The following is a 24,434-nucleotide window of genomic DNA, read 5'->3' on the forward strand; positions in this document are numbered from 1 at the left end:
TTCTTTTACTGTGAGATTACTAATTAACCCTATCTAATTACACAATACAAGATCTAAAATAGCCTGTTCCCTGGTTGGTTCCATGATGTATTGCTCTAGGAAACCGTCTCGAATACATTCCATGAACTCGTCTTCCAAACAACCTTTGCCAATTTGATTTGCCCAGTCAATATGCAGATTATTGCATATTTCCTTTGTTACAAGCATGAGGTATCAGAAAGGGTTGATGAGGGCAATGCAGTTGATATTGTGTACATGAACTTTCAAAAGGCGTTTAATAAGGTGCCATATAATAGGCTTGTCAGCAAAATTCAAGCCCATGGAGTAAAAGGGGAAGTGGCAGCATGGATACAAAATTGGCTAAGTGACAAGAAACAGCGAGTAGTGACACATGGCTGTTTATCAGACTGGAGGAAGGTATGCAGTAGTGTTCCCCAGGGGTCGGTACTGGGACCACTGCTTTTTTTGACATCTATTAATGGCTTGGACTTGGGTGTACAGGGCACAAGAGGATTATATTGAATTGTGCTATACCCTGCTGTCTTTAATGTTGATGCTGGGCTCAAAATTTAGAATGTTGTTGCATTTCCACCAAAAAATATATAATCACAAGATAGTCCCTTTGGAACTGCACTGCTACTTACATTACTTAAATGGTTAAGTCAATAAAGTTGGGGAATTGAGCAGGAATGTGGAGTAGATCAATGACCTCTGGCATCTCAGTTTGAATCTAGCCCTTACTAACACTGAGGGTCTGAGTAATTAGAAACATAAATACAGATTAACCAGTAACAGGTATTCTTCAAACTTTAATTCTAGGAGGGACAATCAATTAGAATGGCATAATGTTTAAGAGCAAAGATTTAAATTTTGTTCACAAGTCAAAAACACAACTGGTTTTGGAAAACATAAAAGAATGAGAATATCGCACATGTGACAATGAGTTAAAGGTATCCTGGAAACATATGTGTTATGGCAATTGCTTGTGTAATTGAAGGAATGCCTTAAATGCACTGTTTTTGGTGAGATATTGGAGGGAAGGGAATGATACTGGAAAATTTAGACAGTCGCTAAAATACTACCATCTTCATTTTGAAATAGCACCATTTTTTTGCCGGGGTGTGGGGGGACGAGGGAAGCAGAAAAGCTGTCTTTTTCATGGCAGTTTCATGGTCACACGACGTTTTTTGTCATGACTTAAATATTCTTAGATGGGGGAGACGAGGAGAATTTTTTTACGCAGTGAGTTGTTATGATCTGGAATGCACTGCCTGAAAGGGTGGGTGGTGGCAAATTCAATATAAACTTTCAAAAGGGAATTGGATAAATACTTGAAAAGGAAAAATTTGAAGGGCTATGGGCAAAGAGCAGGGGAGTGGGACTAATTGGACAGCTCTTTCACAGGCACGATGAGCCAGATTTCCTCCTTCTGTGCTGTATGATTCTATGATTCTATTCTTATCCATCCTCCTCTGTGAAATGCCTTAGGACATCTCTACAGAAAAGACATTCTATAAATGCAGGTAGTTGTTGTGTATTTGCAAACAAATAAGGAAAGCTAAACAAACCCCTTTTCATGAAGATGTTTAATGAGACATTATTGCTCAGACAGGGACATTTGTGACTGCATACAGCTCCTACAACAACTGGGATTAGTCTGCTGTACAAAGCCTCTGCCACCTATGATTCATGATCATGCAGAAGCAGACAGAATTGTCTATTAATATGCAACTACTCTTTTCTGTTGAATACATTCTTTTTCACAGGGAGAAACATTTATTACAAAAATAGTATATAAAAAAAATCATCTCAACATAAAGGACAGTTTAACCTAAAATCAGGGCCTGTTAAATTAACTTTAGAATACTTTGTCAATTGGAACCGTGTTGTTGCGTTGCTTTATTTTTCATTGGTGTGAATTATCAGACAACTGGGTGCGAAGCTCTTACTTAGTCACACAGAATAAATATGGGCCGTAGCACCTCTCAATGATATGATGCTGGTTTTTATTTACGAGTATGAAATGGAAATCATTCAGCAACGCTGGAGGTGGGAGTCGGTCATATCTCCCTTTCACAAACCTGAATTGGAATCAGAAATGCAGTATGCTCCTTGTGATAGTATTTCTAACACATGATTTTGCCGCTGTTCCTTCTTCATTTTTGTGCTCGTTGAATGACGGGATGTCAGTGTTGGGGAGGGGAACCATTTTCCACACTTTGTGACCAGCGCCAGCAAACGAGCACTCACACATCAGGTTTCGTTCAGCTTCACTCACAGTATAGCTTCTCTTACTTTGTTCCAAATGCCTACAAGACTTTTGCCCCAACCTCAGATGAGAACCCTTTACTACATCAGTGTGACACTGTTATTTCTTACACCAGCCATTCTGTGAGCTTCCTGGAACAGTTTGTTAATTTAGTGCTAAATAAAGGACAGTTTTATGTTAGGAGCCTACTAGGAATTGAACTGAGAAGGCTCAAACTCTTTTCAAATGGTGTCCTTACAGCCATCAGTTTTCATACAGCTGGACCCAATTGGTAATATTTTTGTCTTTGGATAATTGGGGATTTTTCTTTCCAGTGGCAACACCACCGGTAGTGTAGTGGGGCAGAATATCCTGAGTCAGTCTCATTTTTAGTTGGGCTCCTGGCAGTGCGTCTGCCTGAGAGCTCACTGCTGGGGGTATGAGAAGGAGGGAAATAGCCACCATTGCTGCAGGACTCAAAAACGAATTGCTCCTATGGCTCCTTTTATGTAGAAAAAGAAAAAAGAAAAAGAAGAACTTACATTTATATAGAGCCTTTCACGATCTCAGAACGTCCCAAAGTGCTTTTAGTGATTTAGTGTTTCAGTTGGTTAAAATCATAGAATTATAGAAACATGTAGCACAGAAGGAGGCCATTTGGCCCATTGTGTCTGTCCTGGCTCTTTCAAAGAGCTATCCAATTAGTCCCACTCCCCTGGTCTTTCCCTGCAATTTTCTCCCCTTCATGTATTTATCCAATTCCCTTTAGAAAGTTACTATTGAATCTGCTTCTACAACTCACTGTGTAAAAAAAATTCTCCTCATCTCCCTCTGGTTCTTTTGACAATTACCTTAAATCTGTGATCTCCGGTTACCGACCCTCCTGCCAGTGGAAACAGTTTCTCTCTCTGTACTCCATCAAAACCCCTCAAAATTTCGAATGCCTCAATTAAATCTATGAGGGATAAATGTTGGCCAGGACAGCAGTGAGAACTCTCCTGCTCTTCTTTGGCAGCCAATGGTGGGACGAAGGGAAAGGGAGATGCACAAGAGGACGGAGACAGGAACAAAGCGTGCTAGAGGGTTGTATCACTGAAGAGATAGGGAGGAATGAGACCATGAAGGGAGTTAAACACAAGGATGAGAATTCTAAACTTAAGACTTTGGGGGATCAGGATTCCAGCAGCAGCTTAAAGGAGCAGACAGCCTCCAGCAAACAAAAACTGTTGCTACTTCTAACAACCAACATAAAATGTGCCTCTGTGGATGGCCCTGAATCAGCTGCACTCACTAATGTGGGCATTTACATTTGTTAAAGCAATGTGTCTGCCCTAGCAGCACTGAGCATTTCTGATGTTCTGTTGTTCCTAGTGGGCAGCTTGCTAGGGTTATAATGATGGAAAATGTGATATACGAAGTCACTCTGTCATTATGGAATGTTTTGAATGCACCTGCCCATATTTGGATAGCAGTCACCTACCATGATTTCTAGCAGAAATTACATCAGAGTCAAACATGGGTGATAATTTAGCACAACTGGTCCCTGGCCCACTTTCTTCACCAGCCCATCTTAGTACGGCCTAGGATTGTCAGCCCTCCAGGATTGCCCTGGAGTCTCCACGAATTAAAGATTAATCTCCAGGACGCTATTCCGAAATGGATTAGTTAAAGGAAAATTGTGTTTGACTAACTTGATTGAGTTCTTTGATGAAGTGACGGAGAGGGTTGATGAGGGTAGTGTGGTTGATGTTGTGTATATGGACTTGCAAAAGGCATTTGATAAAGCACCACATAATAGATTTGTTGGCAAAATTAACGCCCATGGGATTAAAGGGACAATGGCAGCATGGATACAAAATTGGCTAAGGGACAGAAAGCAGAGAGTAGTGGTGAACGGTTGTTTTTCAGACTGGAGGGAAGTAAATAGTGGTGTTCCCCAGGGGTCGGTATTAGGACCACTGCTCTTTTTGATATATATTAATGACCTGGACTTGGGTATACAGAGTATAATTTCAAAATTTGCAGATGACACAAAATTCGGAAATGTAGGAAACAATGTGGAGGATGGTAACAGACTTCAGGAGGACATAGACAGACTGGTGAGAAGTGTGAAGTGATACGTTTTGGTAAGAAGAATGAGGAGAGGCAATATAAGCTAAATGGTACAATTTTAAAGGTGGTGCAGGAACAGAGAGACTTGGGGGTGCATATACACAAATCTTTGAAGGTGACAGGACAAGTTGAGAAGGCTGTGAAAAAGTACATGCGATCCTGGGCTTTATTAATAGAGGAATAGAGTACAAAAGCAAGGAAGTTATGCTAAACCTTTATAAAACACTGGTTGGGCCTCAGCTGGAGTGTTCAATTCTGGGCACCACACTTTAGGAAGGATGTCAAGGACTTAAAGAGGGTGCAGAAGAGATTTACTAGAATGGTACCAGGGATGAGAGACTTCAGTTATTTGGAGATACTGGAGAAGCTTGGGTTGAAGGTTAAGGGGAGATTTGATAGAGGTGTTCAAGATCATGAACAGTTTTGACAGAGTAAATAAGGAGAAACTGTTTCCAGGCAGAAGGGTCAGTAACCAGAGGACACAGATTTAAGGTGATCGGCAAAAGAGCTAGAGGCGACATGAGGAAATATATTTTTGCGCAGTGAGTTGTAATGATCTGGAATGCACTGCCTAAAAGGGTGGTGGAAGCAGATTCGATAAAGGGAATTAGATAAATACTTGAAGGAAAAAAAAATACAGGGCTATGGGGAAAGAGCGGGGGAATGGGACTAATTGGATAGCTATTTCGAAGAGCCGGCACAGACATGATGGGCCGAATGTCTTCTTCCTGTGCTGTACCTGCGCCTACTATGATACTTTGGAAAAGTATCATAGGGGCATTGAAAAAATTCTGTGGTTTTTTCATTTTCATTTTGGGAGGTCATGTGGTGAAACCTCCTGGAATATATTTCCTCATGTTGGCAACCCAATACCATACGAAAATGCAGCCTGTTGTGTGTGTTCAGCCCCATTCCAGCACCTGAGCACATGAACTAAACTGTTGAGGATCCTATCTGCATGTCCTGTTGATTCAGGAAATTGTTACAGTTCCCATGGTTTGGTCAAAATTTCTCCCTCATTCAATGCCAATAAAACCAGATTAATTGATCATTCATCTCATTGTTATTTCTGGGATATTGCTGGGTGCAAAATGGCTGCTGCATTTGTGTGCACAACACCACTAATTGCACTTCAAAGGAATTCACTTTATGTGAAACACTTTAAGATATTTCTGACAAATGTGTCACGGAATTATATCAATATAAGTCTTTTTTTTAGTTTGGAATGAATTCAAAACCAAACCTAAAATTGTAAAAGGACAACATGTTAAATCAATACACCATCCAGACCCCTGCTTCTTCCATATAGCTATTGTCAGATCAAGATTCCAGATGAGTTATTAAAAATATCTGAGCATATAATGCCGCCTTTGTCAAGCTGTCACATCAATGAACTGTTTCCCATGTTAAAGAGTTCATTAAATATCCATTAACTATTGATAGTAAGATAGTGTCTGAATATTTGACGGACATTGATGTTACAGGAATAATCTTTTGAAAAACAAATCTAAAAAATGTACAATTAAAATTGATTTTTCAGTTATATCGGTGAGCTGACACTGGTAATTGACTGAATGTTAGGTATTGAAGGAGAGTGTCCTCAATGTCCAGCACACACAAATAAACAAACAAAATAATGCAAAGTAGTTGTGGGGTGTTTATTTGCAATGATATATATTAGGGATAAAGACAATTCTATCCCATTATAAGCATGCCATAATCTTGGGATACAAATGATAGTTGTTCCAATGTTAGTGGACTATTAAAATGAGATGAAATTAAGAAGAAAATGTAACTTGTACAGTTACGAATAATGCTGGGAGGACTAACTTTTGAGCTTCCTTCCTTACTTATGAAAAACTTTCAGACGTTATTCTCCCCTGCAGAACTTACAAGTTTAAAACATTTTACAATTTATGCAGCACCTTGTAATGCAGTTGAAAAATCTTGAAGTGCTGCATGCGAATCATTTTTCGACTGTTGTCTCAATAATCATTGAGTAAGTTAAATTTATTAGTAGTTAGAAGTAATATAATTCACTGAAGATGTAGCCACATGAGACGGGAGTTTTAATTTTTACTTCATTATCCACTGCATTGGTTATGGTCGTTAGCTAATAATAATCAAGCTGCTTGGGATGACATTCAATTTCCACTGTTGCAACAAAGACAATTGCTTTCCAAGTGATAAGACAAAAATGATTTCTGACACCAAAATAGACAGTGTCCCCCTGCGTTACCCATTAAACTGACAAGGTGGCTGACATCATGATAAGTGGCTGTAACTGGAAGGTTGAAATGACCCAAGAACATCCTGACTCAGCTTTGGAACTAGTAGAATACTCAATGTTATGATTATCTGAATTGTGACCTTGGAGAAACAAACCAACTAATGTAAACTCCCAAATGTTAGATTACAGTTTAGCGCTGGGCTATAAGCATTCAATCCAAACTTACAATGTTCATCCTTTCTGTATATGTATCACTTTTCTTCCTGTTTGTGCTTAAGTATGCCCTAAGATCATATCAAAAACCTGAGTGTTAAATAATGCCCCAATCTTTGATGGTGCTCATTATAGCCACTTGTGTAATGCTAGAGCAGCACTCTATAGCCAAGCCCTCCAAGTAAGAACTGTGGTGCAGTTTTTTTTAAAAATCAATGAAAGGCTGAAAATGGCAATCACTCCACAAAGAGTCATAGAATCGTTGCAGCACAGAATGAGGCCATTCAGCCCATCGAGTCTGTGCCGGCTCTTTGTAAGTATTTACCCAATTCCTTTTTGAAAGCAACGATTGAATCTGCTTCCACCACCGTTTCAGGCAGCACGTTCCAGATCATAGCAACTTGCTGCGTAAAAAAGTTTTTCCTCATGTCGCCTTTGGTTCTTTTGCCAATCACCTTAAATCTGTGTTCTCTGGTTCTCAACCCTTCTGCCAATGGGAACAGTTTCTCTTTATTTACTTTATCTAAACCCGTCAAAATTTTGAACACGTCTATCAAATCTCCTCTCAACCTTCTCTGCTCCAAGGAGACAAACCCCAGCTTCGCCAGTCTATCCACGTAACTGAAGTCCCTCATCCCTGGAACCATTCTAGTAAGTCTTTTCTGCACCCTCTCTAAGGCCTTCAAATCCTTCTTAACATGCGGTGCCCAGAATTGGGCACAATATGTGGGTAACCTGCCCAATAAAAAATGTCCGTTTCGCACGCGATCACTATTCAATTGGTGCCACTTAACGTGGCTTCCGGGTTTGCCGTCTGAAAGCTGCGCAGCGGGCGGGCTGCGCACCCGCATCACAGGCTGTCAGCTGGAGGAGCTCTATTTAAAGGGCCATTGCTCCAATGGCTTTTGCTGGAGCAAAGACCCAGAAACCACAATGGAGCAGCACAGGGGCAAGGCTGCTCCAAGATTCAGTGATGCCTCACTGCAGGTGCTATTGGATGGGGTGAGGAGGAGGAGGAGTCTGTTTTACCCCGTGGACGGGAGGAAGTGGCCTGCCTTTGCCACCAAGAAGGCCTGGCTCGAGTTGGCAGAGGAGGTGTCCCACACCTGGGTCCAGTGCAGGAAGCGCTTCAATGATCTAACTAGGTCAGCTAAAATAAGTACACTTACTGATTCTCCTACATTCCGTCTTCCACATCACCGCCCACACCCACCCCCCAACTCATTCTGCACTGTCAAGACTACTCCATTACATCATTCTTCACACCCACTTAAAGCTCATCCTCAACTTACCTGCACTTCCTCAGTACTTCCTCACCTCCTCATTAGTCACCCCACCACTACCACTCACCCCAATCCTGATCCAATGTGATGGCTCTGTCTCATACTCACCCTCTGATGCACCTCTTTCACGGTCAGCCTCACCCAAACCAATGCGTTCATCGGTTGTCCACTTCACCATCACTCACTCACACGTCTGTTCTTGCTCCCCTTCTAGAAGAAAGCACAAAATGCACGGGAGAGGGCGAGGACTGGAAGGGGCCACAACAAATAGCGGTCCTCACAGACGCGGAGCAGGAGGCGCTAGAGCTGAGCCGTACCCTCGAGTGCCTGTCTGAGGGGGATGGTGAGACTCGCACCTCACAAATGTCTGGTGACAGAACTTTAACATTCATCACACACAATATGAATTGATGTTAACATTCCTTGCCATCTTCAACACCTCAGTATGCTCATCGCTACATGACATATCTTTGATGATGCTTAATATTGCCTTCTGTTCTCTTACAGGGCCTTCAGCGACTGTAGTGATGGCAGAGAGCGATTCCTCAGAGGCCCTGCCAGCCTCTTAGGATGCACCGTCACATCTTAGTGAGCCATTCACCAGCGCAGATAAACACACCTCAATGGGTGCTAGTCCTCAGTTAGTTGGGTTGGCACCTGGTGATTCACCACTCACAAGTGAGCACGAGCAATCACTGGTGGCAAGGGCAGCTGTGGAGAGTCCACGTTAATGGGAGCACTCCTTTCCAGGCTTTGCTCAGCTGGACGCAGATGCTGAACCCCAGGGGCCATTCTTTGATAGGAGAATGATCAAGGGACAGCAGCACAGGTGCTACACACACTTTCCACAATAGCGTAGAGGATGGAGGCGTTCAGCTCCTGCATGAGTGGAATGGTGGCACAGGTGCGGGAGGGAATCTCTGAGATACTGTCACAGGGACGTGAGCAACTCTCTGAGATAGTGTCACAGGTGAGTGCAGGAATGTCTGCAATGGAGATAAGGCTAGCCTCCGTTGAGCTTCAAGTACGGCTCACAAATGAGTCCACTCAGGCCCTGACAACGGCCATCCGGACTCAGGGTGAACAACATTCTGCTGCCTTAAACGGCAGACAGAAACTTTACAACTGGGCTTCCAAGGCATCATACATGTCCTCCAAACTGTTCTCCAGCAGGGAGGTAGGAGTGATGTGGGCCTGGTCCAGGAGAGGGATGATGGCGAAAGGGGACATGGAAATGAGGATGCCACTCAAAGCACTCTCATGTCTCACCCGTTGCCCCCTTTCAACCAGTACCCGCAATGCTGCCTCCTCTCCAGGTGGCTGAGTCTGCGCCTGCACTGGTGCAGGTGGAGCAGTCTTTGGAGGGGCCCTCACGGGCTCCAAAACCCAGAGGGCGTAGGCCCAGTGCATCTAAGCAGTCAGGGCATGAACATGAGCAACCTGCCACTACCTCTGCTGCAGCCACAGGGGATGCAACACGTAGAAGTAGTCGGAAGAGAAAGACGAAGGGCACGCACAAGTGTGTTTGACAGACTGTCATGTTTTTCGTTATATTTAGTTTTTGTTAAAGTTACATTAAATTTTATGATTGTGACCACTGCTGCCACGTCTTGCCCATTCTTGACTGGCTTTTGTGACAGGGCCCTTTCATGAGGTTCACCATGAACGGCGACACTTGATGCCACCCATTGGGTCACTTTATAGTGGATATATGTGTAGTTGCAGGACTGTTTTGTGCAGGGAGGGGTGGGCGGCCTGGTGTGGGCGCTGCTCTTTTCAGGTGGTGTGACGACTGGACTCTTCACACTTTCTGATGTTAGGAGAACCGTTCACTTATCAGTGACTCCCTGGCCTCACGAGCAGACAGGTGAGCCGCTGTTCTGCCCATGGATCCCACCTCCTCCTCCAAGTGGGTGGCAGATGAGGATGGGGCCTCCTCAAGTGGCACCCCTTTCTGTGTTGCCTTCTCTGCTCTTGTGCGGGTGCCTGTGGCGCAGCACTGTGTTGTGGAGCTGCAAGTGGCGGAAGTGCACGCCGTGCCTGGCGAGGATGGTGATGTTACTCGTCCTCAGATGTAGTGGTGAATGCGGCCATGGCACCCCCCACCCTGATGGTGTCAGTTTGAGGGGGTCCGCAAAGTAGTTAAATATGTGTGAACAGAAGAATTGTGAGTGGAAAGTAAAAATTTTCAGTGAAAACACAAAGATCTCGCAGCCAAAAGTTTGTGTGAAAGATCTGAGTGCCCTGCAGGAAGAACTCACCTTTTCTCCCCATCTGTCAAACAAGCATTTGAATGTCCAACTGGCTGCTGGCTGAAACACATCTGGCAGAACATGGAGTGTTTCCCACAGCACGGGAAACACGCTGAGGATGTTTCAAAATTGGACTCCTGCCTTAATTTGGACAAAATTAAGTACTTTAAGTATTTTAAGTATCTAAATAAGTCTCTTAACTATCATCTCCTCGGCTTTAATTGCCAGTGGGACTTCCGCATTTGGGAGAAGCGCACGCCCCCAGACACGTCAATGGGGAACTCGGAAGTCTGCGGGTTGGAGCCGCGTTCCGAATGCGCTCGGGATTTCCGTGATTTTCGGAGCCCCCCCCACCCCCTTCGCACCCGCAATTTAATTATAAAATTAACCCCTATGCCTCTATTTATAAAGCCCTGGATCCCATATGGTATTTTATCCACTTTCTCAACCTGTCCTGCCAACTTCAATGATTTATGCACATGTACCCCCAGGTCTCTCTGTTCCTGCACCCCCCTTTAGAATTGTACCATTTAGTTTACATTGCATCTCCTCGATCTTCCTGCGAAAATGCATCACTTCGCACTTCTCTGCATTAAATTTCATCTGCCATGTGTCCGCCCATTCCACCAGCCTGTCTAAGTCTTCTTGAAGTCCATTATTATCCTCCTCACTGTTTACTCCACTTCCAAGTTTGGTGTCATCTGCAAATTTTGAAATTGTGCCCTGTACACCCAAGTCCAAGTCATTAATATATGTCAAAAAATGCAGTGGTCCTGGTACTGACCTCTGGGAAACAACACTGTATAACTTCCTCGAGTCCAAAATACAACCGTTCACCACTACCCTCTATTTCATTTGATTTAGCCAATTTTGTATCCATGCTGCCACTGCCCCTTTTATTCCATGGGCTTCAATTTTGCTCACAAGCCAATTATGTGGTACTTTATCAAAGGCCTTTTGAAAGTCCATGTACACCACATCAACCGCATTGTCCTCATCAACCCTCTCTGTTACCTCATCAAAAAACTCAATCAAGTTAGCTGAACATGATTTGCCTTGAACAAATTCGTGCTGGCTTTCCTTCATTAATCCACACTTGTCCAAGACTATTAATTCTGTCCCGGATTATCGTTTCTAAAAGCTTCCCCACCACTGAGGTTAAACTGTCTGGCCTGTAGTTGCCTGATTTATCTTTACACAATTTTTTCAGCAAGGGTGTAACATTTGCAATTCTCCAGTCCTCCAGCATCACCCCAGTATCTAAGGAGGATTGGAAATTTAAGGCCTGCACCTCTGCAATTTCCACCCTTACTTCCCTCAACAACCTAGGATGCATCGCATCCAGATCGGGTGACTTATCTAGTTTAAGCATAGCCAGACTTTCCAGTACCTCCTCTTTATCAATTATCATCCCATCCAATATATCAAATGCCTCCCATTTTACTGGGACTTTGGCAGCATCTTTTCCTGGGTAAAGACAGATGCAAAGTGCTCATTTAGTACCTCAGCCATGCCCTCTGCCTCCATGCGTAAATCTCCTTGTTGGTCCTTAATCGGCCCCACCTCCCCTCTTACTACCCGTTTACTATTTGTATGCCTATATAAGACTTTTGAATTCCCTATAATGTTAGCCGCCATTCAGCCTGGTTCTTACTTGTATTATCAACCTGATATGTGTTAATCAACCCCTTCTCCCACTTCATCTTACTCTCTATCTCTTTTGTCATCCAGGGTGCCCTGGCCTTGGTTGCCCTACCTTTCCCCCTCGTGGGAATGTATTTTGACTGTACCCAAAGCATCTCCTCTTTAAAGGCTGTCCATTGCTTGATTACAGTTTTGCCTGCCAATCTTTGATTCCAATTTACCTGGGCCAGATCCGTTCTCAACCCATTGAAATTGGCCCTCCTCCAATAAGTATTTTTACTCTAGATTGCTCTTTGTCCTTGTCCATAACTAATCGAAACCTTATGATACTATGATCACTGTTCCCTAAATGTTCCCCCATTGACACTTGCTCCACTTGACCCACCTCATTCCCCAGAACTAGATCCAGCAATGCCTCCTTCCTTGCTGGGCCGGAAATATACTGATCAAGAAAGTTCTCCTGAACACACTTCAGAAATTCTTCCCCCTCTTTGCCCTGTACATATTACTATTCCAGTCTATATTAGGATAGTTGAAGTCCTCCATTATCACTGCACTATAGTTCTTAGAATCATAGAATCATAGAAAATGTATGGCAAAGAAGGAGGCCATTCAGCCCATCGTGCATGCGCCGGCCGAAAATGAGCCACCCAGCCTAATCCCACTTGATCCGTAGTCTTGTAGGTCACGGCACTTCAGGTGCACATCCAAGTACTTTTTAAAGAGTTGAGGTTTCTGCCTCTACCACCCTTTCAGGCAGTGAGTTCCAGACCCCTATCACCCTCTGGGTGAAATAAATTTTCCACAGCTCCCCTCTAATCCTTGTACCAATTATTTTAAATTTATGCCCCCTGGTTATTGATCTCTCTGCTAAATGAAATAGGTCCTTCCTATCCAGTTTATCTCAGACCCTCATAATTTTGTACACCTCAATTAAATCACCGCTCAGCCTCCTCTTTTCCAAAGAGAACAACCCCAGCCTATCCAATCTATCCTCATAGCTAAAATTCTCCAGTCCTAGCAACATCCTCGTAAATCTCCTCTGTACCCTCTCTAGTGCAATTCCATCCTTCCTGTAATGTGGTGACCAGATCTGTGCGCAGTACTCAAGCTGTGGCCTAACCCATGTTTTATACAGTTCCAGCATAACCTCCCTGCTCTTATATTCTATGCCTCGGCTAATAAAGGAAAGTATTCCATATGCTTTCTTAACCACCTTAACTACCTGTCCTGCTACCTTCAGGGATCTGTGGACTTGCACTTCAAGGTCTCTCACTTCCTCTACACGGTATGACAGCATAGTGGTTATGTTCCTGGACTAAAATCCAGAGTCATGAGTTCAAACCCGCAACGGCAGCTGGTGAATTTAAATTCAATTAATTAAATAAAAATCTGGAATTAAAATACTAGTATCAGTAATGGTGGCCATGAAACTACCGGACTGTCATAAAAACCCATCTGGTTCACTAATGTCCTTTAGGGAAGGAAACCTGCTGTCCTGACCCGGTCTGGCCTATATGTGACTCCAGACCCACCTACCGTCCTCCTCTCAGCTGATGAATCAGTTCTCCTCCATGTTGAGCACCACTTGGAGGAAGCACTGAGGGTAGCAAGGGCACAAAATGTACTCTGGGTCGGGGACTTCAATGTCCATCACCAAGAGTGGCTCGGTAGCACCACTACTGACCGAGCTGGCCGAGTCCTGAAGGACATAGCTGCCAGACTGGGCCTGCGGCAGGTGATGAGCGAACCAACACAAGGGAAAAACTTACTTGACCTCGTCCTCACCAATCTACCCGTCGCAAATGCATCTGTCCATGACAGTATTGGTAGGAGTGACCACCGCACAGTCCTCGTGGCAGATGAAGTCCCGTCTTCGCACTGAGGACACCATCCAATGTGTTGTGTGGCACTACCACCGTGATAAATGGGATAGAGTCAGAACAGATCTAGCAGCTCAAAACTGGGCATCCATGAGGCATTGTGGGCCATCAGCAGCAGCAGAATTGTATTCCAGCACAATCTGTAACCTCATGGCCTCACTCATGGCATATTCCTCACTCTACCATTGCCAACAAGGCAGGCGATCAACCCTGGTTCAATGAGGAGTGTAGAAGAGCATGCCAGGAGCAGCACCAGGCGTACAACTCAGGACTACATGCGTGCTAAACAGCGGAAGCAACATGCTATAGACAGAGCTAAGTGATTCCAAAACCAACGGATCAGATCAAAGCTCTGCAGTCCTGCCACATCCAGTCATGAATGGTGGTGGACAATTAAACAACTAACGGGAGGAGGAGGCTCTGCAAACATCCCCATCCTCAATGATGGCGGAGACCAGCACGTGAGTGCAAAACACAAGGCTGAAGCGATTGCAACCATCTTCAGCCAGAAGTGTTGAGTGGATGATCCATCTCGGCCTCCTCCCGATATCCCCACCATCACAGAAGCCAGTCTTCAGCCAATTTGATTCACTCCACGTGATAGCAAGAAACGGCTGAGTGCACTGGATACAGCAAAGGCTATGGGCCCTGACAACTTCCCAGCTGTAGTGTTGAAGACTTGTGCTCCAGAACTAGCTGCACCTCTAGCCAAACTGTTCCAGTACAACTACAACACTGGCATCTACCCGACAATGTGGAAAATTGCCCAGATATGTCCTGTCCACAAAAAGCAGGACAAATCCAATCCGGCCAATTACCGCCCCATCAGTCTACTCTCAATCATCAGCAAAGTAATGGAAGGTGTCGTCGACAGTGCTATCAAGCGGCACTGACTCACCAATAACCTGCTCGCCGATGCTCAGTTTGGGTTCCGCCAGGACCACTCGGCTCCAGACCTCAATACAGCCTTGGTCCAAACATGGACAAAGGTGCTGAATTCCAGAGGTGAGGTGAGAGTGACTGCCCTTGATATCAAGGCAGCATTTGACTGAGTGTGGCTCCAAGGAGCCCTAGTAAAATTGAAGTCAACGGGAATCAGGGGGAAAACTCTCCAGTGGCTGGAGTCACACCTAGCGCAAAGGAAGATGGTAGTGGTTGTTGGAGGCCAATCATCTCAGCCCCAGGACATTGCTGCAGGAGTTCCTCAAGGCAGTGTCCTAGGCCCAACCATCTTCAGCTGCTTCATCAATGACCTTCCCTCCATCATAAGGTCAGAAATGGGGATGTTCGCTGATGATTGCACAATGTTCAGTTCCATTCGCAACCCCTCAAATAATGAAGCAGTCCGTGCCCGCATGCAGCAAGACCTGGACAACATCCAGGCTTGGGCTCATAAGTGGCAAGTAACATTCGCGCCAGATATGTGCCAGGCAATGACCATCTCCAACAAGAGAGAGTCTACCCACCTCCCCTTGACATTCAACGGCATTACCATCGCTGAAGACCCCACCATCAACATCCTGGGGGTCACCATTGACCAGAAACTTAACTGGACCAGCCATATAAATACTGTGGCTATGAGAGCAGGTCAGAGGCTGGGTATTCTGCGGCGAGTGACTCACCTCCTGACTCCCCAAAGCCTTTCCACCATCTACAAGGCACAAGTCAGGAGTGTGATGGAATACTCTCCACTTGCTTGGATGAGTGCAGTTCCAACAACACTCAAGAAGCTCGACACCATCCAAGATAAAGCAGTCCGCTTGATTGGCACCCCATCCACCACCCTAAACATTCACTCCCTTCACCACCGGCGCACTGTGGCTGCAGTGTGTACCATCCACAGGATGCACTGCAGCAACTCGCCAAGGCTTCTTCGACAGCACCTCCCAAACCCGCGACCTCTACCACCTAGAAGGACAAGAGCAGCAGGCACATGGGAACAACACCACCTGCACTTTCCCCTCCAAGTCACACACCATCCCGACTTGGAAATATATCGCCGTTCCTTCATCGTCGCTGGGTCAAAATCCTGGAACTCCCTTCCTGAAAGCACTGTGGGAGAACCGTCACCACACAGACTGCAGCGGTTCAAGAAGGCGGCTCACCACATCCCATGAACGAATAAAAAAAAAATATCCTCCCATTTATTGTATACACCTTTGCCTTCTTTGCCCCCCAGTAATGCATTACCTCACACTTCTCTGAATTTGATTTGTCACTTTTCTGTCCACCTGATCAGTCCATTGATAGCTTCCTGTAGTCTACAGCTTTCCTCTTCCTATCAACCACACAGCCAATTTTTGTATCATCTACAAACTTCTTAATCATGCCCCCTACGTTTAAGTCCACATCATTAATATATATCACAAAAAGCAAGTGACCAAGTACTGAGCCCTGCGGAACCCATTGGAAACAGCCTTCCGGTCACAAAAACACCCGTCGACCATTACCCTTTGCTTCCTGCCACTGAGCCAACTTGCCACTCTCCCTTGGATCCCATGGGCTTGTACATTTTTGATCAGTCTGCCATGTGGTACCTTGTCATAAGTCTTGCTAAAGTCCATCTAGACTACATCAAATGCACCACCCTTATTGAACCTCCTTGTTACCTCCTCAAAAAATTCAATCAAGTTAGGCAGACACGACCTTCCCTTAACAAATCCATGCTGACTGTCCTTGATTACTCCATGCCTTCCTAAGTGACGGTTTATCCTGTCCCTCAGAATTGATTCCGGGTACGGTAGCATAGTGGTTATGTTACTGGGCTAGGAATCCAGAGGCCTGGACTAAAATCCAGAGTCATGAGTTCAAATCCTGCCACGGCAGCTGGCGAATTTAAATTCAATTAATTAATTAAATTCAATTAATTAAAATAAAATCTGGAATTAAAATACTAGTATCAGTAATGATGGCCATGAAACTACCGGATTGTCGTACAAACCCATCTGGTTCACTAATGTCCTTTAGGGAAGGAAACCTGCCGCCCTTACCCGGTCTGGCCTATATGTGACTCCAGACCCACAGCAATGTGGTTGATTCTTAATTGCCCTCTGAAATGGCCTAGCAAGCCACTCAGTTGTAAAATCTCACTACGAAAAGTCATAATAAGAATAAAACCGGACGGACCACCCGGCATCGGACCACGAGGCACCGGACACGACAACGGCAAAACACCAAGCCCAGTCGACCCTGCAAGGTCCTCCTCACGAACATCTGGGGACTTGTGCCAAAATTGGGAGAGCTGTCCCACAGACTAGTCAAGCAACAGCCTGACATAGCCATACTCACAGAATCATATCTTTCAGCCAACGTCCCAGACTCTTCCATCACCATCCCTGGGTATGTCCTGTCCCACCGGCAGGACAGACCCACCAGAGGTGGCGGTGCAGTGATATACAGTCAGGAGGGAGTGGCCCTGGGAGTCCTCAACATTGACTCTGGACCCCATGAAATCTCATGGCATCAGGTCAAACATGGGCAAGGAAACCTCCTGCTGATTACCACCTACTGTCCTCCCTCAGCTGATGAATCAGTCCTCCTCCATGTTGAACACCACTTGGAGGAAAACTGAGGATAGCAAGGGCTCAAAATGTACTCTGGGTGGGGGACTTCAATGTCCATCACCAAGAGTGGCTCGGTAGCACCACTACTGACCGAGCTGGCCGAGTCCGAAAGGACATAGCTGCCAGACTGGGCCTGCGGCAGGTGGTGAGCGAGCCAACACGAGGGAAAAACTTACTTGACCTCGTCCTCACCAATCTACCTGTCGCAAATGCATCTGTCCATAACAGTATTGGTAGGAGTGACCACCGCACAGTCCTCGTGGAGATGAAATCCCGTCTTCGCACTGAGGACACCATCCAACGTGTTGTGTGGCACTACCACCGTGCTAAATGGGATAGATTCAGAACAGATCTAGCAGCTCAAAACTGGGCATCCATGAGGCGCTGTGGGCCATCAGCAGCAGCAGAATTGTATTCCAGCACAATCTGTAACCTCATGGCCCAGCATATTCCTCACTCTACCATTACCAACAAGCCAGGGGATCAACCCTGGTTCAATGAGGAGTGCAGAAGAGCATGCCAGGAGCAGCACCAGGCGTACCGAAAAATGAGGTGCCAACCTGGTGAAGCTACAACTCAGGACTACATGCCTGCTAAACAGCCGAAGCAACATGCTATAGACAGAGCTAAGCGATTCCACAACCAACGGATCAGATCAAAGCTCTGCAGTCCTGCCACATCCAGTCGTGAATGGTGGTGGACAATTAAACAACTAACGGGAGGAGGAGGCTCTGCAAACATCCCCATTCTCAATGATGGCGGAGTCCAGCACGTGAGTGCAAAAGACAAGGCTGAAGCGTTTGCAACCATCTTCAGCCAGAAGTGTTGAGTGGATAATCCATCTCAGCCTCCTCCCGATATCCCCACCATCACGGAAGCCAGTCTTCGGCCAATTCGATTCACTCCACGTGATATCAAGAAACGGCTGAGTGCACTGGATACAGCAAAGGCTATGGGCCCCGACAACATCCCAGCTGTAGTGCTGAAGACTTGTGCTCCAGAACTAGCTGCGCCTCTAGCCAAGCTGTTCCAGTACAGCTACAACACTGGCATCCACCCGACAATGTGGAAAATTGCCCAGGTATGTCCTGTCCACAAAAAGCAGGACAAATCCAATCCGGCCAATTAACGCCCCATCAGTCTACTCTCAATCATCAGCAAAGTGATGGAAGGTGTCGTCGACAGTGCTATCAAGCGGCACTTACTCACCAATAACCTGCTCACCGATGCTCAGTTTGGGTTCCGCCAGGACCACTCGGCTCCAGACTTCATTACAGCCTTGGTCCAAACATGGACAAAAGAGCTGAATTCCAGAGGTGAGGTGAGAGTGACTGCCCTTGACATCAAGGCAGCATTTGACCGAGTGTGGCACCAAGGAGCCCTAGTAAAATTGAAGTCAATGGGAATCAGGGGGAAAACTCTCCAGTGGCTGGAGTCACACCTGGCACAAAGGAAGATGGTAGTGGTTGTTGGAGGCCAATCATCTCAGCCCCAGGGCATTGCTGCAGGAGTTCCTCAGGGCAGTGTCCTAGGCCCAACCATCTTCAGCTGCTTCATCAATGACCTTCCCTCCATCATAAGGTCAGAAATGGGGATGTTCGCTGATGACTGCACAGTGTTCAGTTCCATTCGCAACCCCTCAGATAATGAAGCAGTCCGAGCCTGCATGCAGCAAGACCTGGACAACATCCAGGCTTGGGCTGATAAGTGGCAAGTAACATTCGCGCCAGATAAGTGCCAGGCAATGACCATCTCCAACAAGAGAGAGTCTAACCACCTCCCCTTGACATTCAACGGCATTACCATCGCCGAATCCCCCACCATCAACATCCTGGGGGTCACCATTGACCAGAAACTTAACTGGACCAGCCATATAAATACTGTGGCTACGAGAGCAGGTCAGAGGCTGGGTATTCTGCGGCGAGTGACTCACCTCCTGACTCCCCAAAGCCTTTCCACCATCTACAAGGCACAAGTCAGGAGTGTGATGGAATACTCTCCACTTGCCTGGATGAGTGCAGCTCCAACAACACTCAAGAAGCTCGACACCATCCAAGATAAAGCAGCCCGCTTGATTGGCACCCCATCCACCACCCTAAACATTCACTCCCTTCACCACCGGCGCACTGTGGCTGCAGTGTGCACCATCCACAGGATGCACTGCAGCAACTCGCCAAGGCTTCTTCGACAGCACCTCCCAAACCCGCGACCTCTACCACCTAGAAGGACAAGGGCAGCAGGCGCATGGGAACAACACCACCTGCACGTTCCCCTCCAAGTCACACACCATCCTGACTTGGAAATATATCGCCGTTCCTTCATTGTCGCTGGGTCAAAATCCTGGAACTCCCTTCCTAACAGCACTGTGGGAGAACCGTCACCAAACGGACTGCAGCGGTTCAAGAAGGCGGCTCACCACCACCTTCTCGAGGGCAATTAGTGATGGGCAATAAATGCCGGCCTTGCCAGTGACGCCCACATCCCGTGAACGAATTAAAAAAAAAATTTAAAAAAATTTGCCCACCACCGAGGTTAGACTGACTGACCTGTAATTACTCGACCTATCCCTCGCTCCCTTTTTAAACAATGGTACAATGTCAGCAGTCCTCCAATCCTCTGGCACCATGCCTGTATCCAGTGAGGATTGGAAAATGATGGTCAGAGCCTCTGCTATTTCCTCCCTTGCTTCTTTTAACAGCCTGGGATACATTTCATCCAACCCTGATGATTTATCCCCTTTCAAAGATGCTAATCCCTGAATACTTCCTCTCTCACTAAGTTTATCCCATCCAATATTTCACACTCCTCCTCGTAAACTACAATGTCTGCATCATCCCCCTCCTTTGTGAAGACAGACGCAAAGTATTCATTAAGAACCATACCCACATCTTCTGCCTCCACACACAGGTTACCTTTTTGGTCTCTAATAGGCCCTACTCTTTCCTTAGTTATCCTCTTGCTCTTAATGTATTTATAAAACATCTTTGGGTTTTCCTGGATTTTACTTGCCAATATTTTTTTATGCCCTCTCTTTGCTTTCCTAATTTCCTTTTTAATTTCACCCCTGCACTTTCTATACTCCTCTATGATTTCTGTAGTATTGAGCTCTCGTTGTCTGACATAAGCTTTCCTTTTTTACCTTATCTTATCCTGTATGCTCCTTGACATCCTGGAGGCTCTAGATTTGGCAGCCCCACTCTTTTTCTTTGTGGGAACATGTTTACTCTGAACCCCCTGAATCTCCCCCTTCAATGCCTCCCACTGCTCTGACTTTGATTTACCTTCAAGTAGCTGTTTCCAGTCCACTTTTGCTAAATCACTTCTTAGCTTAGTAAAATTGGTCTTTCCCCAATTGAGAACTTTAACTCCTGTTCTATCTTTGTCCTTTTCCATAACGATGCTAAAACTAACTGAATTATGATCACTACCACCAAAATGCTCTCCCACTGATCCTCCTTCCACCTGCCCAGCCTCATTTCCTAAAACTAAATCCAGAACTGCCCCCTCTCTTGTTGGGCTTGCTACGTACTGGCTAAAAAGTTCTCCTGAATGCAATTTAAGAATTTTGCACCCTCAATACCCTTCACACTGTTTGTGTCCCAATTAATATTAGGGTAGTTGAAATCCCTTACTATTACTGCCCTACTGTTTTTGCACTTCTCAGAAATTTGCCTACATATTTGCTCTTCTATCTCCCTCTGACTGTTTGGGGTTCCCAGAAGTGTGACTGCCCCCTTTTTGGTCCTTAGCTCAACCCATATGGCCTCGTTTGATGATCCTTCCAACATATCATTCTTCCTCACAGCTATAATTGTTTCTTTAACCAAAATTGTCACCCCCCTCCTTTTTCATCCTCTTCTCTATCTCAGATGAAAACCCTGTAACCTGGACTATTAAGCTGCTATTCCTGCCCTTTTTTAAGCCAAGTTTCAGTAATAGCTATGATATCATACTTCCTTAAACTCTTCCCGCAGGACCTCATCCCTTTTTCTGCCCATGTCGTTGCTACCGATATGGACCACAATCTCTGGCTCTTCACCCTCTCCCTCCAGAAAGTTCTGTAGCCGCTCAATGACATTCTTGATCCTGGCACCAGGGAGACAACAATGTACCATCCTGGACTCACGTCTGCGGCCGCAGAAGTACCTGTCTGCTCTCCTAACTATAGAATCCACTATCACTATTGCTCTCCTGACCTTTCTCCCCCCACCCCACCCTGTACAGCTGAGCCACCCATGATGCTATGGTCTTGGTTCTGGCTGCACTCCGCAGAGGAACCCTCTCCCGCACCAGTATAATACTGGTTAGAGAGCGAGATGCACTCAGGGGACTCCTGCACTATCTGCCTGGTCCTCCTTGTCTATCTGGCGGTCATCCAGTCCCTCTCTGCCTGCACTCTCTTAAGCTGTGGGGTGACCACCTCCTGAAACCTGCTATCCACGTAACTCTCAACCTCGCGGATGCACTGCAGTGACTCCAGCTGCCGCTCAAGCTCCGAAATCCTGAGCTTGAGCTCCTCCAGCTGACGACATTTCCTACACCTGTGGTTGTCAGGACACGGGAAGCGTCCTGGTGTTCCCACATGGTACAAGATGTGTATTTGATGGGTCTGAGCTGCCCTGCCATGCCTCGGTTTATTAGATTATTAACTAAACTTAACAAAAATAAATTAAAGGCTTAAAAAAACACTGACCAGAAAAAGAAACATTCACCAATCAGCTATTCACCAATCAGCTCCTTGTGCTGACGATGCTTTGTTTTTTTTCTCTCTCTCCCTGATGCTCGCGCTCAGCCGCTCCTCTGCTCCGCCACCTCAGCTAATCTTGTGCTCCTGACTCCCGCCTTTTTATGGGCCGCTCCTCTGCTCCGCCACCTCAGCTAATCCTGTGCTCCTGACTCCCGCCTTTTTATGGGCCGCTCCTCTGCTCCGCCACCTCAGCTAATCCTGTGCTCCTGACTCCCGCCTTTTTATGGGCCGCTCCTCTGCTCCGCCACCTCAGCTAATCCTGTGCTCCTGACTCTCGCCTTTTTATGGGCCGCTCCTCTGCTCCGCCACCTCAGCTAATCCTGTGCTCCTGGCTCCCGCCTTTTTAAGGGCTGTTCCTCTGCTTCGCCACCTCACCTCTCTGTAATTTCCCTGCAAATTTGCTCCTCTACATCCTTCGCACTAATTAGTGGCCTATGGCATACACCCAGTAGTGTAATGGCACCTCTATTGTTTATTAACGCTAACCAAATAGATTCTGTTCTTGACCCCTCAAGGACATCCTCTCTCTCCAGCACCGCAATATTCTCCTTAATCAATACTGCCATCCCCCTTCCTTTTTTCCTTCCCTATCTTTCCTGAACACCTTATCCAGGAACATTTAATACCCAATCCTGCCCTTTTTTGAGCCAGGTCTCTGTTATTGCCACTACATCGTATTCCCATGTGGCTATTTGCGCCTGCAGCTCACCAACCTTAATTACCACACTTTGTGCATTTACACACATGGGCCAAGATTTTGACTCGGAGCCAGGAAGGGGGCAGGTGGGGTCGAATTATGGATGGGAAACCCGGAAGTATGGGTTTCCCAGATGTCCTTACGATTTTGACGTAAGGACGTCTTTTTTTTTATCGGTTTCCCGTCCGACAGGCCGGCCTGATTGACAGGCTGTCCTCAGTCAGACGGGAGCAGAGCAAGGAAGAGGACGTCTTCAGGTAAGTGTTCAGGTAAGTCTTAGATTGCATGGATGGGGTTGGGGGGGGCATGGGTGGGCACGGGTCACCAGTGGGCATGGGGGTCACGTGGGTATCAGTCATGGGGGGGGATCGGGGGTCATTGGGGTGGTGATCGGGTATCAGTCACCGGGGATCAGTCACGGTTGGGGGGGGTTGGGATCGGGGGTCATCGTGGTGATCCGCAATTGTTGCGAAGGGGATCTGCAATCGTTGGTGAGGTGCTGCAGGTAGGCTTGTTGGGCCTGAGGGAAGCACTCCTACTCCTCCGGGCTCACAAGCTGTGCCAGGAAGGCACTTACCTGCAGTTTCAGACCTTCTCGCCTCCTCTCATGCAGTGAAATCGCAAAATCTTTCAAAATGGAGGTCCGCAGCCTCCTTGAAAAGTTTTAGTGACCAACCTGCCTCCTGAGAGCGAGTTGGTTTCCCACCTCTCGTCCCACCCCGGTGAAAAACGGAAATGGGTGGGTTGAGGGCGGATGTGAAATGTTGCAATTTTCAATGTTCCCCCCGCCCCCAACCCACCCGTTTTTCCCAGTTAAAATCTTGCCCATGCATTCTAAACCTTTCTTCGACCTTCTCATATTGTCTCTTAGTCTGATCCCACCTAATACTGTACTATTTCTTACTCTAGTGCTATCTGTCTCTTCTAATCCTTTGTGCACCTTGTTTCTCCTTTCTAATGCTACATCCTGGTGCCCATCCCCCTGCCAAATTAGTTTAAACCTCCCCCACAGCACTAATGAACCTCCCCGCAAGGTCATTGGTCCCAGCTCTGTCTTGAACAGGTCCCTCCTGCCCCAGAACTGGTCCCAATGCCCCAAGAATCTGAAGCCCTCCCTCCTGCACCATGTCTCGAGCCATGCATTAACCTGCCTTATCTCCCTAATTCTGTACTCAAAAATAAGCAGCTCCACAAATTCTGGCAGTGGTGAAGGTGCAGTGTGCAGGTAGATCATAGTTTCATAGAGCACATAAGGAGGCCGGCTCTTTGAAATAACTATTCTGAAGCACTCCCTTGCTTTTTATTCATACTCCTGCAAATTTTCCCTTTTCAAGATGTTTGAAGAGTTTATCAGAGCTGTGAGCCAACTACCTTATGGCTAGTGACTGTACTAGTCGTATTCAACCGATCGCTATGATTTGAAAACGTGAGACCACTTGTTTTTTTACGACTAATTAGCAAGTTATAAGTACTCCCTGTGGCCAGTGTAAGAACTGGATGTCTAAGTTGTTAAACCATAAGTCCTCAAGCTGGCTCTCAATATTATGTTTTGCATGGTTGAG

The sequence above is a fragment of the Heptranchias perlo genome, chromosome 5 (genome assembly GCF_035084215.1).
Source record: "Heptranchias perlo isolate sHepPer1 chromosome 5, sHepPer1.hap1, whole genome shotgun sequence".
NCBI lineage: Eukaryota > Metazoa > Chordata > Chondrichthyes > Hexanchiformes > Hexanchidae > Heptranchias > Heptranchias perlo.